General features: G+C 38.0%; 1 protein-coding gene across 3 annotated transcripts in view; it reads right to left on the reverse strand.

Moving 5' to 3' along the window:
• The window catches only part of LOC150098499 (uncharacterized), a 34,337-nt gene that overhangs the window by 9,091 nt on the left and 7,015 nt on the right, over positions 1-18,231 (reverse strand). The window contains exon 1 of one of the 3 annotated variants that reach the window (XM_090404992.1): positions 71-178. The exons of the other annotated variants lie outside the window; for them this stretch is intronic. The gene's annotated coding sequence lies outside the window, so the exon portion shown is untranslated. Of the gene's footprint in view, positions 1-70; positions 179-18,231 lie in introns of those variants that run through there. 3 annotated transcript variants of the gene reach the window in all.

An 18,231-nucleotide genomic window follows, 5' to 3' on the forward strand; every position in this document is an offset into this window, starting at 1 on the left:
TAATAAAAAATAAATTCATAATTCCTCTTTTAATTTGTAAAGCGTTAGGTTAAAATTTAAATCTCCTTACCTCAGCGTGATTTAATGACATATTCGCGCTGTGTTTAGTAATCAACAATTCGATTATTAACAATCTTTGAGTATAAGCCAATCACACGTGCACGACTCACTTCCTAACTGGCGAATGATCGTTACAATGTCAAAAAAGAAAGTCAGTAGTATAAGGGCGCCCTCTGTAAACCTACATCCCGCATGAACGACCAGCTTGTTTAGTGCTTCCGCCTGTTCTATACTACACATTGCGATAAACAACTTGTACTTTTTACTAAATATTAAAATTCGCAGTATTTTACAATATATTTAGTGCATATCTATATTTAATAAACGGTAATATTAAAATGTGTTTTGTTTTATTTTTTCTACTCACTTCAGCTCTCCTTGAAGAAGTTGCACCGATGCGAAGCATATCCTGCATACCATTTTCCAAAAAGAAAATAGGCTAGCTATAAGATTAACCCATAAACAGAAATCTGTTAATGTATTTCTTAAAGGGATAGATTGCAAAACGTATCAACTTCATTGAGGAGAGTGAACAGTAGGCTACCGATTTCCTATAAAAGTTAGGAGTAAAAGCGAAAGCTTTCTTCCCTTTAACTATTAAAATAATATACAGTTTCATTTTTTAACTTGCCATTTCATCGATACAATAAATGCTTTTATTGCTGTCATGTAAATCGGAATTTTTATTTAATTTTTATATAGTCCTTCAATTTAACTGATTTAATTATTCTGAATTTGGAACTGAAAAATTCTCTTCACCCAATCACCAATTCTGGTTGCATACACCACCTTTGGAACTTTTTACCTATTTTATTACATTTGAAGTTATATTACATATTTTGTTGCTAAACTTGGCCTCAAAGAAATGAGACTTCAATAAAGCTAGCAATGATTTTAAAACACTAAATTTCATTAATATTTGTCTTGAATTGAACTTGAACAGTATCATTAGATTAATACAGACAGAAAAACAAACCTTACTGGTTTTCATACATTGTTTCAAAACACTTTCACTGTTATAACAGAATAAGAAAGGGAGGACATTTAAAAAAATAATTTTTGTTTGCACATAATTTTCACCCTAGTGCTTGGCTTACCAGAGATGCCTACCAGCTTAGCTGAGTGGTTAGCATATCCACTCTCCCGACAAGACTGTGGTTCAAATCCTACCTAGGCCATGGAGGTTTTCCATTTCATTCACCTTCACACATTCAGTGATAGAAATACACACTTGGAAATGCTTGAAAAAACATCAACAGAGACCGTAATGTGAGTGATGAAGAGATATGGAATCCACCATAATAAGATGTAGGATTTCCTTTCACTGCTGTGACTGCAGCAATCCTATGGGGCATACTTTCCACAAGTGTATGAAAGCAATCAATGGAATTCTGGATGGACCACTCTTCTTTTTGGCATGTAATGAAGTTCTGGACTGTTGTGGGATGGACATCCCTTTACCTCACCCAATGCTCCAGTTCATTTCACGGATGTTCAATGGGGCTGACATTAGATTATTTCGAGGTATTCAGGTGTGGTGATTCTCATGGTCAGAAACAATGCAGTAACAGCAGCCTTATGACACTGTGCATTGTCTTGTTGAAAGAGAAATGCCACAAAGTAGATTGCATTGCATTGTCGAGAATGTTCAGATACCTCTCAGAGATCAATATTCATGGCAGCACAAACACAAATCAAGAAAAACAAGACCATACCATCACACCACCAACTGTGAATTCCACTTCTACTGAAAGAATATCATTTTGAAAAAGAAGGAAACAAGGCTTATAAAGATCGAGAGTGGTCTACCTTAGATATATGGGAAGGTACAGTAGCAGCAATATTTCTTTTGAATATTCAAGAGAAGTTAATTTTACAGTTAATTATAATTGATCAGTGAAATCTGATTTCACAGTGAAGAATTAGTGAAATTTTAAGATTAGTGGTTAATTATCCAAATAACTGAAGTTACTTTTACTTGTAAAAGTAACCTCATTAAACATTCTTTTACTTGTCTCTTAAAAGTGAGTAATTTAATTATGGTTTGTACTTATGTAATTTGATATAATGATATTATTGTCCTACAAAACATTTAGTATACCAAGAAATAATTGGCAGGACATATTCTTTCTCCTTCCAGTTATTGTGTTTCCAGATTAACCATCTTCATTTAATGATATCGTGTTTCTGCAGGTCTCAAACTGACAATGTTGTTAACTATCAGTTTTACAGTTAATTATAATTGATCAGTGAAATTTTAAGATTAGTGGTTAATTATCCAAAATAACTGAAGTTACTTTTACTTGTAAAAGTAACCTCATTAAACATTCTTTTACTTGTCTCTTAAAAGTGAGTAATTCAATTATGGTTTGTACTTATGTAATTTGATATATATATGATATTATTGTCCTACAAAACATTTAGTATACCAAGAAATAATTGGCAGGACATATTCTTTCTCCTTCCAGTTATTGTGTTTCCAGATTAACCATCTTCATTTAATGATATCGTGTTTCTGCAGGTCTCAAACTGACAATGTTGTTAACTATCATTACTAACTATCACTTACATATCCTCTGTCTCTGACAAGATTTTTCATGTTTCAACAGTGACAAAATAATAAATTTTGAATATTCAAGGTACTTTATCTCATACAAAGAAACAAGTAAATAACTAAATGTAAGTTAATAACTAATTATTAAACTAACTAAATAAATATTAAATAAATTATTAAACTAAATACATATTAAATAAGTAAATAACTAAATGTATATTATAATAAAATTAGAAAGCAGCTTAGGACAGTCCTATAGACTGAAAATGGGAGATATCACACTGTATGGGAGCTTGTGAAGAAATACTTATCACCAGCAATAATAAGTTACATACCTCAAGTGAAGAATGATAACACACAAAGTGCATGAATAAAGAAATCAGAAATAACTGGTGTAATATGGAATACAAGAAAAAACTAGCCATGTAATCCAAAGAAAATCCTAAGGAATTCTTTTCTTGCATGGCTATTGGAAGAAAAATGAATTGGGATGAATAATATTTTCAGTTGAAAATAGTGGTCAGGTGACAAAAGCAGATGACAGAGGAGTTGCTTAAAGATCACCTTATTTGGACATTTCATCCCTGAAACAGAGGCCTTATTCCTGGATGGAGAAGTTTAAATGAGCATAAGGAAAATGTGTGTCAAATACAATTAGGCAGTGTACCTGGATGGGATATTGCTGCATGTTTTAAGAGAATGTGCTAAGAAACTGAGAGCTCTGTTTGGGTTTATGGCTGTTCAAACATCTAGAAAAGTGCAAGTGAGTAAAAAGAGGATAAAATAATGCATTCCACAAGGTTGCCAGTGGAAAGCAGCTGTCAAACTACAGAACAAATTAGTATTTCTTCTGTATTAGTTAATATTTTGAAGACAGTGAGTGATTGTATAAAAAATGGGCAGATAGGAGTTATATCATCAATAAAAGGTCAAAATGGATTTGTTAAAAGGCATTCTTGTTTCAGTAATTTTGACAAGAATTATGAACAGGTAAAAGCCATATACTGTTCTTTTTTTTTAATTTTTATTTTGCAAAGGCATTTGATAAGGTACCACATGATAAGCTGGGATTTAACTTGAGACACATGGAGTCAGATATCAGTTTAGTGAACTGAATCTAAAATTGGTTGTCTGATAGGTATAAGAGAGAGTTGTGTAGATGGAGAAATATAAGTCCACATGTAGAGTTCCACAGGAATCAATACTATGATCTTTGCTTTTTAACCTTTATGGTAATGATATTGTCACTGAGTTACAGAGACAGCTATTGTAGGTGATGTGAATACTGGAAGAATACTGATGTCCTTTTAATGCAAGTAAATGTAAATGTCTTGAAATTTGGGATCTTTAGAGGGAGGATACTGCATACTGTATTGGTTGACCTGTACTAGAAGAGACAAAGAATCTTGCAATGATGGTTAATAAAAATTTGAAGTTTATGGGACATATTTTCTTTTGTAACTTCCAGGGATGGCCGCTTGTCATGATTCCTTTTTGCTGTTCAACCAAGTGAAAGAACTCTCCAGTGTCAGCCCTGTAACCACCTCTCAACAGTTTAAAAGTCTGAATCATATCACCTCTCCTTCTTCTATCCACCAACCTCTGTAGTCCACATTTCCCAGTCGATCCTCGTAACTAACATTGTACACTCCTGAAGCTGTCTTTGTTATCCGCCTCTGTACCCTTTCCACAGTTAATTTATCCCCATGAAATCCAGGGGACCAAATCTGAGAACGATAGTCTAAGTGTGGTTTGATCAGGGTCTTATACAACGAAATGATAACTCTTTTATCTCTGCAGGTCAGCATCCTTTTTATTATTGCAGCAATCCTCTGCGTTACCCTCAACCACATTTGCAATATGTCCCCTGAATTTCAGGTTTCTATCAATCATCAACCCCAAATCTCTTCATCATCATCATCATCAAATTCCTGCCATGTACCCTCAAGGGGTGTACAGGATATGACAGTACTACATGAAAAAATTACATCATTACTAACTTCCTATCTACAATTTTCCTCCAAATCAGTCTGTTACTTGTCAAGACTCCAACATTATCAGATCTTATATTTCTATCGTCTAAGGCACTTTGTACCGTATCAATCCACCTATATCTTGGTCTTCCTCTGGGTCGTTTTCCTGCCAACCTGGCAGAGAACACTTGTTTTGCTAATCTTTCCTCTCCCATTCTATTTAAGTGACCATACCATCTGAGATTAGCTCTGCTAACGCATTCCTGGATGCTGACAATGTCAAGTTCTTTCCTAATATCCTCATTTTTAATATGATATTGCCATTGATGCCATCTGTTCACGCCTCTAATCTTTCTCAGGACTCTCATATCTGCGGTCTCTAGTCTTTGGTCAAGTGTTTTACTTCTGACCCAGCTCTCAGATCCATAAGTTAAAATTGGTTTGAACACAGTCTTGTATACAGCTAATTTAGTGTTCCGACTAATTTCTTTCTTATTCCATATGAATTTATTCAATTGACTTCCCACGATACCAGCTTTGCTGATTCTGTTGTCTATTTCTATATTTAGTTTACCATCTTCAGTAAAAATTGTGCCTAAGTAGCTGAAATGTTTTACTTGTTCCACAGGTTTTCCATTCACAACACAGTTGACATTTTCAATGATTCTGCCTATTTTCATTGTCTTTGTCTTTTTATTGCTGACCTTCATACCATATCTATTACAACAGCTATTCAATTTAGTCAGAGAATCTTGAAGACTTGTAGCGGATTTATTTAGAAGTATAACATCATCCGCATAAAGCAAAGAGCTGACATTAACATCTCCAATTTTGATATCAGGTTTAATACCACATTCCTTCATAATGTGATCCATATAGATAATGAATAACAGAGGGGATAACGTACATCCTTGTCTCACACCAGATTTAACATTAAACCATCTTCCTGTACTTCCTTCAATTCTAACTGCAGACTCACAACTCAAATAAAGACTAAGTATTGCTTGATATAATGCCCCATTGACACCATATAACTGCAGCGTATTGAATAGCTTCTCTCTTGGCACCTTGTCATATGCCTTTTCCAAATCGACAAAACTTAAATACAGATCTTTGTTATATTCCCATGCTTTCTCGACTATTTGTCGTAAAGTGAAGATCTGATCCTGACAGCCTCTATTTGGCCTGAATCCAGCTTGTTCTTCACCAAGCTTTTCTTCCACAATTCTTCTCAACCGTTTCTCAAGTATACTTGCATAGATCTTGCCAGGGACACTCAGTAGGGAAATACCTCTGTAATTCTCACATTCAGTTTTATTTCCCTTTTTATAAATGGGTACTATTAGAGCTCTACTCCAATCATCGGGAATTCGTCCCTCTGTCCAGGCTTTCTGAACTATGCAGTGCAGCCACTGTAAGACTCTTATACCACCATACTTCAGCATTTCTGGTCGAATATCATCTACTCCTGCTGCCTTTCCACATTTCAAGCCTTTGATGGCTTTTTCTACTTCAAGTATGGATATGTATTCCTGACTGCATGCCTGGTCAGTGTTTTTTATCACTGTGCTGTCATCACTGCTTGTTTCATTTAGCAGTTTTTCAAAGTAATTACTCCATACTTCAAGGATATCTTTTTCTCCTGTTTTCATTTCACCTTTATCATCTCTAATTCCTTTTACAGCACTCTTTCCTCCATTCCTAAGCTTCTTCAACAACCTCCAGAATATTTTGCCACCTTCTTGATATTTATTTTCTATATTCTTGCCAAAGTCCTCCCATGACTTTTGTTTAGCTAGTTTTACACACTGTTTAGCTTTCTTACATTTGTCTCTGTATTCTGTAAGAGTAAAAGCTGACTTATTTGCCAGGAACTTTTGATATGCTTTCTTCTTTTCCTTCACTGCCTCTTTAACTTCCTGTGTCCACCAGGGAGTTCTGATTTTTTTATCTTTGCACACAACCTCACCACATGCCTCTCTGGCAGAATCAATCAATGTTTCCTTTAGAGTTTGCCACTGAATCTCCAAGGTTTGATTCCTGTTCTCAAACTCTTTCATTTTCTTTTCAATAATATTTCTGTATTTTAGTCTACAGTTTACATCTGAGAGCTGCTCAACTTTTATTCGCTTTAAAACTTTCTTACATGTTATTCTTTTCAATATGAAATTCAATTTTATCCTGCTCAAGACTAAATAGTGATCACTTCCAATTTCAAATCCTCTGTACACTCTGGTGTCCTGCACCAGGGAGAAAACATCACTATCAACAATAACATAGTCAATGAGACTTTTCTTATTCCTAGCCTCTTCTCTCCATGTGAATTTGTGCACATTTTTATGTTGGAACATGGTGTTAGTAATAACCAGTCCATGTCCTGAGCAGAAATCCAACAGATATTTGCCATTATTATTAGCTTTGCTCTTTTCTCCAAATTTTCCCAAAATATTTTTGTATGTCTCACAATCATTTCCTACTCTACTATTTAGATCCCCAACAAGGACCAACTTTTCCTTTTTCATTGTGTCAGTTGCTTTTTCTAAAGCCTCAAAAAATTCCTCCACTTCTACCTTAGTAGAACCTTCTGTGGGACCATAGGCACAAATAAGTCTCATTGTCCAGTTCCCCATTCTCATATTTGCCCACATTACTCTACTTGAGACTGACTGCCATTCAAGAAGATTAGCCTCGTATTTTGTGTTGAATACTATGGCTACTCCTTCTTTTCCTTGATTGTTATTGCCTGAATATAACATTTTGTATTTATTGCTCAGAAAGATCTCACCAGTTTTGGTCTTTTTTGTTTCAGTCACCCCTATTATGTCGATCTGGTACTTATCTAATTCCTCAGCTAGCTCCATTTCTTTGCCATTCAGGCTTCTTACGTTGATAGTACCGATCTTTAACTCTGGTGATGTTGAGTTGGGGTTTGTTTTCAGATTTGTTCCAGTAGCTGACTTTTCGCTGTTCGCCCTGGTTCCCTGGCAAAAACAACGGGGGCCTTGTTTAACCGGGCGACGCCCCAAATCTCTTGTCTCTCCTATTTCCTCCAGTACAACTCCTCCAATAGAGTATGCAGCGTGCCATCGATGTGTCCCAAACCCTCAAGACCTTATATTTTGCTGCATTAAACCGACATCCCCATTCATTTGACCATCTGTCTAGCTTATTCAAATACCGTACTCTTGCATTACCACATCTGCACTATTACTAATAACCCATTCCAGCTTCACATCATCTGCAAACAACTGAATATCCCTCCCCCTGCAGTCCACTGACAATGTCATTGATATAAAAGTTAAACAATATAGGTCCCAGTACTGAGCCTTGTGGGACCCCACTTTTAACACTCTGCCTCCTTGAAACTGCCCCACCATACACAACTCTCTGATACTTATCGGACAGCCAATCCTGAATCCAGTTGACCAACCTGACATCCAAACCCAAGTGCTGCAACTTAAATATCAGCTTATCATGTGGCACCCTGTCAAATGCCTTCGCTAAATCCAAGAAAATGGCAGTATATGCCTTTTCCTCATCTACTGCTCTAGTAACTTTATTATAAAAGGCTAGCATATTACTAAAACAAGAGCGCCCCCTCACAAATCCATGTTGACTCTCAGAGATAACATTACCCTCATCTGCCCAATGTTGTACTCGGTCCCTAACTAATTTCTCCAAATTCTTAACAACTACTGATGACACACAAACTGGGCTATAATTAGACACTTCCAGTCTGCCACCACCCTTATGCAATGGCACTATCTTATCTTCCTTCCATTCCCTGGGCATCTTTCCCGTAGCCAGTCTTTCATTGAAAAGCCAGGTCAAGGGAGCTGTCAGTTCCTTAGCACATGCTCTCAAAAATTGTGGTGAAATACTATCCAGTCCCACAGCTTTACTGACATCCAGAGTACTCAGTATTTGGAACACATTCTCCTCCTGCACCTCTAAACCTGCCCTATCCCTGTAGTATTAAAATTTACTCCTCCAGGATGAAATACACCAATAAAGTGTCCATTGAATGATTCCACTATGTCCTCTGCATCAGTCACTCTATTCCCATTTTTATCCCACAATGTCATTCTTCCACAATCATTTCTCCTCCTACTGGCCACATAGATAAAAAATTCCCTAGAATTTTCTTTGGATCTTAGGGCCAATCTCTTCTCATATTCCAGTTTTGCCTTCCTTACCATACTAGTCACTCTCCTGGCCTGTGCCTTATATTCTTCATGCATTTGCTCTTCACCTGTCTCCTTATATCTCTTCCATAGCATCTATTTTCACATGCAGCTCCTGTTTAATATTGTTTGTCATCCACTTTACACCAAATTGTGTCCTCTTCTTCACTTGTGGAATACAGCTTACTATTGCTGCTAACAAATATTCCTTCACAATTTCCCTAGCACTAATGATATCCCGGCCTTCCAATTCCTCCCTTCATGAAACTTCCCCAAGTTGATGTCTAAGACTATTATAATCACCTGCCTTATAATTCCACATATGTTCCCATCTCTTTGATACTCCTGCAGGTCTATTCATCTTCCAAGTCAAAATCACATAGTCACTCTCTCCAACTGGTGGGAGAGATGTCATCTCAGTTATTATCAACTCTTCTGATGCTATGACCAAATCCAAAACTCTTGTTCTCTCTATTACATGTTGCCTAAGATATTTGTCCATCAACAATTCTGGAAATTCCCTTCCCTTATTGCTACATGCATATTCCCCCCCCCCAAAAAAAAATTTATACTGCTGTAATTAAAATCTCCCATAACAATCATTCTTCTTGCACTTGCCAAGCTCGACTGTCTAAACATCTCCTGGCCCCCACCCTCTGTGCTCCTTGGTTTGTAGCAGCACTCCACTAAATATCGTGTCTTGCCTACCTCTACCTCACACCATATGCTTTCAAAATCATTAGTGTCATTACCTTCCAAATCCACCACTCTTAGAGGACATAAGTCGTCACTTTTCATAAGCAGTACTCCACCACCACGCTTTCCCTTTCTATCCTGCCGAAAAATGCTGTACCTTGCTACTTCTATTCCTGTTATTATATACTCTTCAGTCAACCACGTCTTGGTGATCCCAATAATCTTCGGCCAGCTTTATACTGATGCCATTCCGTATACTCCTGGCATCAGTATAAAGCATAAAAATGCCACTATTTCTATACCCAGCATTATCCCCCCTCTAGACTCTACTGGGCTCAGCACTACCTGATGTTGTCCCCCTTCTCCTAAGTACCCCTTTCCCACAAGAGGCCACCCCTGCTAACTAGAATGCCTTGGACATTCTAGTTTCCCTGCATGACACACCGGCTTGTTCAGAACAGCAATCTTTCCAGATACCTACGTCCTTCCTCATTCAAATGCAAGCGGTCTCTCGCATACGATTCCTCTCTGTCCTCAAATGCTCTCCAATCATCCACATATTCCAATCCTCTCTTCTGACACATTCCTGCTATTATGTTATTCAATATTACTGCTCTTCTGCTCAGCTCATCACAATCATACCTAGGCAACACACACACACACTATCTTTTCTCTCTGCATCTTCTTTCGTACTACCTCAAGCAAAAATCACATATCTCTCACTGTCCAATTTACATTACCTCTCAAGTCATTTGTTCCTACCATCACAATCATTTCATCCACCCTTTCACCCCTCTTAATTGCCATACCCACACTTTCTATTGTTCCTCCAGGCAAACACTCCTCAGGCATTCTATCTTGCACACCACGGATCATTGAATCACCATACATTATTAAAAACAACACGTAAGTCCACAGTAATAACTTTAATTAATAAATAAGGTAGATATTTCGTACTAAAACTAATAGTACATCTTCAGTGTTACAAACAGATAGGAATAGAATACAAGTAACGAACATTCGGTGGATCACCTATTAAAATACAATGTTGTCGCGAGCTAGGAAATGAAAGAAATTAATAAATAATTAATATTTAAGATAATTAGGTTTTTAATGATTACATAAAATAAAAGTCTCCCAGATCTTCGAGAGAGAGAGGCAATCATTTCGATTTAAATTCGGTCGGTGTAAAAAAGCTTCACAACTTTCTTTAAAGAGGCATTCATATTTGAACCTGCATCTGGTCTAGCACAACACAGTATTACCACTACCCATAATATCCAGTGGGATAAAAGTATTCTCCTTCATAGATGCAGGTTCAAATATGAACGCCTCTTTAAAGAAAGTTGTGAAGCTATTTTACACCGACCGAATTTAAATCGAAATGATTGCCTCTCTCTCGAAGATCTGGGAGACTTATTTTATGTAATCATTAAAAAACTAATTATCTTAAATATTAATTATTTATTAATTTCTTTCATTTCCTAGCTCGCGAAAACATTGTATTTTAATAGGTGATCCACCGAATGTTCATTACTTGTATTCTATTCCTACCTGTTTCTAGCACTGAAGATGTACTATTAGTTTTAGTACGAAATATCTACTTTATTTATTAATTAAAGTTATTACTGTGGATTTACGTGCTGTTTTTAATAATTATACTATGCCACAGGTTCCTCTAAAAATAAATTACCATACATTACACCTCTTACCATTCCCTCTCTCCTACTGTTCCCATTGTCTCCTCTTCTATCATTCCCTCTCTCCCACTTATCCTATTCTCTCCTCTTCTATCGTTCACATAACTCTCTCATTCCCTCTCTTCTACTATTCCCATTCTATCGTCTTCTATCATTCCATACCTCTCTCTCATTCCCTCTCTTCTACTGTTCCCATTCTCTCCTCTTCTACTGTTCCCATTCTCTCCTCTTCTATCATTCCCATACCTCTCTCTCATTCCCTCTTTTCTGCTGTTCCCTTTCTCTCCTCTTCTATCATTCCCTCTCTTCTACTGTTCCCATTCTCTCCTCTTCTATCATTTCCATACCTCTCTCTCATTTCCTGTCTTCTACTGTTTCTATACTCTCCTATTCTATCATTCCCTCTCTCCTACTGCTTCTATCATTCCCAATACTTTCTCTTACTCTACTCTGATTCGCCTTGCATACATCTCTTCCAATCTCCTGATCTCATCTTTCATACTTCTCATCTCGTTCACAAGATATTTCAGCTCATCTATCCCTCTCTGCAAGTTAGTCACTCTTACTCACCTTTCGTTTACCCAATCAAAACCATCTCTGTAAACTTCACAATCATTCAAGCTTCCACATCCTGACTCTTATTTTCTCATTCATACTTCATGCACTATCAACATCCAGCCCTTGCAGTTTAACGTGCCATGGCACTGATCCAAGCAATCCCTTAAGCTTATCATACTTACCAGCCTGGTAATTCCACATGTACCCTGCCTTAATTGAAAATTCCACACATTTAGCCACTTCCCAAGTCAAGACCTTATGATCATTCTCACCAATTGGTGGCAATATGGTCATATTCATAATAGTTAATTTCTCAGATGCAGTTACAAGGTCAAGCACAACCTAACCCCTAGTATATTCCATTACATGCTGTCTCAGGTAGTTATCCCTTAGTAATTACATAAAATTCATTTCCGCATTCCCATTTGTCCTCCACTCCCTCCAATCAACGTTATCATAGTTGAAACCCCCCATAATAATTACCTGTCCTCAGCGTCATGGCCAGATTAGATTGCACCCTGAGGCAAACACTTAAATATCGCACCTAATGGATTATCAGGCAAAAATATAAGAAAATCTCCAATTGCTATTTTGTTTTTATTACAAGAGAAACATTAATGCAAAACGATTATATAGTAATATTAATTAAATGTTTGCACTAAGGGGATATCGCACAATAAAACTGTTTATAAGCTCTTCTAAATTTAAATTATAAGCTATATCCGCCTTTATCGATATAGTTGCTAGACCAACCAATCTTTCTTGGGTCACTGCTGTTCACAAATAATTTTTAATCAGTTTAAGCTTGGAAAAACTTCTTTCCACACTTGCTACGCTAACAATTCCTGTTAGCATAGCGATGGTGCCTACCGCAATATGACTGAACGAGCGCCCTTATTAAGCTGCACATTGAGTTGAGGCAGGCTGCCTCTATGCTACAGCCTGTTGACGGTACTGCCTGTCCTCCACTCATTGAGTATATTTGCCTACGCATACTATCTCAATCATCTATTCCATCGCCTGGTCGATAGCAGCACCCAACTGTAAATTTTGTTCTGCTGACCTCAATCTCACACCAGATAGCCTCAAATGTGCTATTTTCACTATCCTGAAGTTGAACTTCTATTCTCTTTGGCCAGTTCATCAGCTATCATCAATAACACTCCTCCCACATTCTTTTCTCTCTGTCTTTTCTGAACACACTATACTCCTCACATTCTATCCCACTAACTATATCATCTTCTGTTAGCCATGTCTCACTAATGTCAATAACCTGTGACCAGGAAGAACTAACCAAGGCCAAAAATTAATCCTCCTTATACTGAATACTCCTGGCATTAGTGTACGTAAAGTGCAGAAGTCCCCTAGCCCCACCCCTATTTTGATGCCTTATACTAACTATCCCATTTTGGTTTGTTATCCTTCATCCTAACTCAGGCATATTATACACATACTAAACTAAAGAACTCTGCATATACCTGAAATATTTTCTTCAGAAATAAGTTCTTAGAGGCTTTATTTAGCTCAGTAAATTGCATTTATTTTTTCTTGCACATTAAACATGCAAGAAATTTATTTCTTCTTGTACCTTCAAATAAACTTTATTGTTTTACAGATTTTAGAAATCAGCTGCCTGACATGCCATAAATTAAAGCCATTCAGGAAATAAAGTTCAAATGAGTTAGTAGCTGATGCAATAAAAATAAAGATGTCAACATAGGATACCATCAAACAAATTTTGCTTTTTGAAAAAAAAAAAAGTTTAATAATACTATATCCTTTGTTCAAAAATATGTTTAAATGTGGGCAAGCAGGTTTTCCTCCTGAAAACGCGGGATATAATTCATCCCATAAACTCAAGAAAATAGACCATAGTACCCACATTATTTCAGACAGTAACATATCTTGTTAGGGTTAGGTACCAAGAGATCACAGCACTTGTTTGCCAGCCTCTTCATCGGTGGCTGATATAATTAGTGATAGACGTGGACCAGCTATCTCTGATTGGTTACCGGTGGAGATTGTACTGCCCACTCATTCTCCAAAAGCTAGATAGGGTTTAAAGACCTCATCTACTCTATATTAGGGAATAAAAGGCATTAGCTGATTTATTATTTTGTATTTTTTTTTATTATTACTATTACTATTATTACGGGCAACTCCAGGGCGTCATTAGACTCATCGAGGGAGGCCCCAAATCATATTCATCACAACTATTCGACAATCATACAGTATCTATCATACCTCGCCTTAAACTCATTCACTGTCACAGCATCCACCACAGACTCAGGGAGCGCATTCCACTCATTCACTACTCTAAAAGTAAAGAACCCAGCTCTAACACCTTTACTAACCACACTTTTGCCCAGTTTCCATGGATGTCCCCTAGTCCTCCCACAACTAGCCCTGTTATCAAAAATATCTTCTGAATTAATTTTATAGAAACCCTTCAGTAATTTGAATGTCTCAATCATATCTCCCCTCCTCTGCCTATCAACCAATTTTTGCAACCCACAAATCCTCAATCTGTTCTCATACGGTTCATTCCACAGACCTGCTATCATCTTGGTCACTCACCTCTGGATCCTCTCCACCTCCTCCCCATCAAGAAGAAACCTAGGTGACCAAATCTGAGCACAGTAGTCGAGATGGGGTCTTATCAAGGCTCGATACAGAGGAACAATAACCTGCTTGTCTCTGCTGGTCAACGTATTCTTCAGCAACCAAGTGATTTGATGAGCTGATTTGGCCACTTTTGCAATGTGTCCCCTAAATTTCAATTCCTTATCCACCTACACTCCTAAATCTCGTGCCTCATCAATTTCCCAGAGCACGGTTCCACCAATGCAGTAAACTGCCGCCAATCTTTTCACCCCAAAATGCATAACCTTACATTTTGCCACATTAAATTGACATCCATTCTCCTTAGCCCAGACCTCCAATCTATCCAAATCATCCTACAAAATTTTGACGTCATCTGCATTCACTATTGCCCTACCCAACTTCGCATCATCTGCAAACAAATGAACTGTTCCTCTCAGATCCTTTCCTATATCATTTATGAACAAATTAAACAGCAGTGGTCCAAGAACAGATCCTTGTGGCACACCACTAGTCACAGGCCGTCTTGTGGACTCTACTCCTGAGTAAACCACTCTCTGATATCTCTCCGTCAACCACCCTCCTATCCATCTCACCAACCCTATGTCCATTCCCGTATGCTGCAATTTACTGATTAGAATTCCATGTGGTATCCTATCAAAGGCCTTAGCAAGGTCCAGTAGAATCACTGTAAACCCATTACCCTTATCCAGTTCAGCCGTCACTGTGTTATAATACGTGAGCAAGTTACTAAGGCATGACCTACCCTTCACAAAACCATGCTGTCCCCGATACAGTATCCCATTTTCTTCTATCCAATCTTGTATTTTCCTCTTGACTATTTTCTCTAAGACCTTGATAATGATTCCTGTTATGCTGATTGGCTGGTAATTTTCAACAGCAGCCTTGGAACCACCTTTGTGCAGTGGAACTATTTTCCCCTCTTTCCACCCCCTTGGGACTGAATCAGTCCTGAGGCTCAAATTAAACAAAATGGTCAAGGGCACTGACAATTCTTTGGCCGCTTCACGTACGACACGAGCTGGTATACCATCCAATCCCACAGATGTATTTGACATTGAGGTTCTGTAATAGACTAGTTACCTCTACTTCATTCATCACAATTCCAGAATAAGCTGTTGGTTCTTCCATTCCTGCAAGGTCATCACCCGGATGATATACTCTTGCAAAGCGCTCGCTCAGTAATTCCACAATATCGACTGATTCGGTTACCTCCCTACCCTCAGCATTTTTTAAGATCATTCTACCATGAGCATTTTTCCTTTTACTTGCAACATATTGAAAAAACTGTTTGGGATTTTCTTTAGCCTGCGTGGCCAATTTCCTTTCGTAATCTGCTTTTGATTTTCTTACCACCCTTGTTACCATCCTGGCCTGAGTTTTATACTGTTCCTGCGCCTGATGGTCACCCTTCTCCTTAAATTCCCTTCATAATTGTTTCTTTTTTTGCAGCTCAAGCTTAATAGTGTTATTCATCCATTTAACCCCTACTTACTTGATTTATTATTCGGACTCTTGGTATACAGTCAACCATTGCCTCCTGCAAACAGTTCTTAACCACCTCCCATGCACTATCAACATCCAGCCCTTGCAGTTTTACATGCCATGGCATTGAGCCAAGCACACACCTAAGCATGTCATACTTACCAGCCCGGTAATTCCACATGTACCCTGTCTTAATTGTAAATTCGGCTCCTTTAGCCACCTCCCAAGTCATAACCTTATGGTCACTCTCACCAATTGGTGGCAACATGGTCATGTTCGTTACAGCCACATTCTCAGTTGCAATTACTAGGTCAAGCACTCTCTGCCCCCTGGTATTTTCCAATACATGTTGCTGTAGATAGTTGTCCCTTAATAACCGCATAAAATCCAATTCCTTCCTCCCACGTGCCCTCTCCTCTTTCCAGTCAATGTTACCATAATTGAAATCACCCATAATAATTACCCTCCTTCCACTCATTTCTTCTATTTGCTTATGCATGCTATCCCCACCATCCACTCCATCACCCGGTCTATAGCAGCACCCAATTGTATATTTTGTTCTGCTAGATTCTATCTCACACCAAACAGCCTCAAATGTGCTTTTTTTCACATCCTGCAGTTCAACTTCTATACTCCTTGGCTGAAGCTCATCAGCTATCATCAGTAACACTCCTTTCCCTTTTTATTCACCCTGTCACTCCTGAACACGCTATACACGTCGCATTCAATCCCACTAGCTTTATCATCTTCTGTCAGCCATGTTTCACTAATACTGACAACCTGTGGCCTGGAAGTGCCAACCATGGCCCAAAACTCTTCCTTCTTGTTCCTAATACTCCTGGCATTAGTGTACATGAATCGCAGAAGCCCATTTGTCCCATCCCTACTTTGATGCCTTATACTAACTATCCCATTCTGATTTGTTGTCCGTCGTACTCGCTCGGGCATAATATACTCATTCATACACTTAACTGTCCCCCTAAAGTCTGCATATCTACTCCCCCCCTCTTAATAAATCTAGTTTCCCTGAGTCTGTACATCCACTTCCACATCATTCATCAACACTCTTTCAAGTCTCTGTACACCAACTCCATTCAAATGTAACCCATCCATCTTATATAAGTCCTTTCGCCCATCGAACTCATTCCACACATCCACAAATTCCACATCACTCTCCATGCATAACCCACGCATAAAGTCATTGGGAATTATGGCCCTCCTTCTAAACACTTCGCTGTCATGCCGTGGTAAGATACTCACCATCCTAACTCTCTCTCTTCTCTTTTGCTACCTCAAACAACTCCCTCACATCCTCTATCATTTCCATTTTGAAATCATTCATTCCTGCCACGATTATCATCTCTTTCACCCTCTGTTTTTGCAGTCGAATAGATTCGCTGACGTCCTTTATGTTCGCACCCGGCTGGTACGACTTCGTTAAACTCTCAATTATTATGCCTCTTAATAGCGAATCCCCATACAGCACTCGCTCCATTTTATTGATGTTTACGAACATTCTATTATTTGCCGTCACAGACTTCCGCCGGTTATTTGTCGGTACGTTCAACACACATTTTTCCATACGCTCCAGTTGTCTTTTAGCTCTGTGTATCGCACCATTCAAACGGGCAATTTTGCTACTCGCATTTATCTCGCCTTTTTCATTATCGATCAAATCATCCATTCTTTCTGTGTTTCTACCTTCATTTACAGTTTCAGCGACGCTCTCACACCTATCTGGCACTACCACGCAATTCTCTAGCACACCGCCATTTTCTACATTCTGACTATCGTTAACGATATCACTCTCGACACACGAAACACGCTTGAAGTCCTCATTCTCTTTACACTTTCTACACATATTAACTCCACTATCACTTTCTAACCAGACTCCCAGCGCTCTTCGCAAGGCATACATCTCACAGACAGCACATTTCGTAAATTCATTTACATCAAAACTCTTAAACAAACATGGCGACCTGGCCGCCATTTTTTTCTTTATCGGTGCCATGTGTACTCTATCTTTTCTTAAAAATAATAATTAAAATAACAGAAAACATGCAAAAATTGCACAGACACACCTAGAAACAAAAAGTAAACAATACTACTTAAAATTCTAGTAAAATATCTAATGTTAACACAAAATACTACTAATCTTTTCAGGAGCTCTCGACAAGCCGACGATCTAATCAGTGCGACACCAAGCGACCCAGAATTTTTATATTCTTAATAAATCGGGTTTGAATGAAAATATAGGATTTTAGTCAGTTTTAAGGTTAGTGGGTCTAAATCCAAATGTGACAAGGTTCTTTATTTAAGTCTTTAAGAGGTAGATGATTTTCATTGTCTGAATTGCAAACACTGCACTGCTTAATGGAGGCCTGATGTAGCTTTGAAAA

Source organism: Typopeltis vanoorti, chromosome 15, assembly GCF_054136105.1.
Source record: "Typopeltis vanoorti isolate ZY-2024b chromosome 15, IOZ_Tvanoo_1.0, whole genome shotgun sequence".
NCBI classification, from domain to species: domain Eukaryota; kingdom Metazoa; phylum Arthropoda; class Arachnida; order Uropygi; family Thelyphonidae; genus Typopeltis; species Typopeltis vanoorti.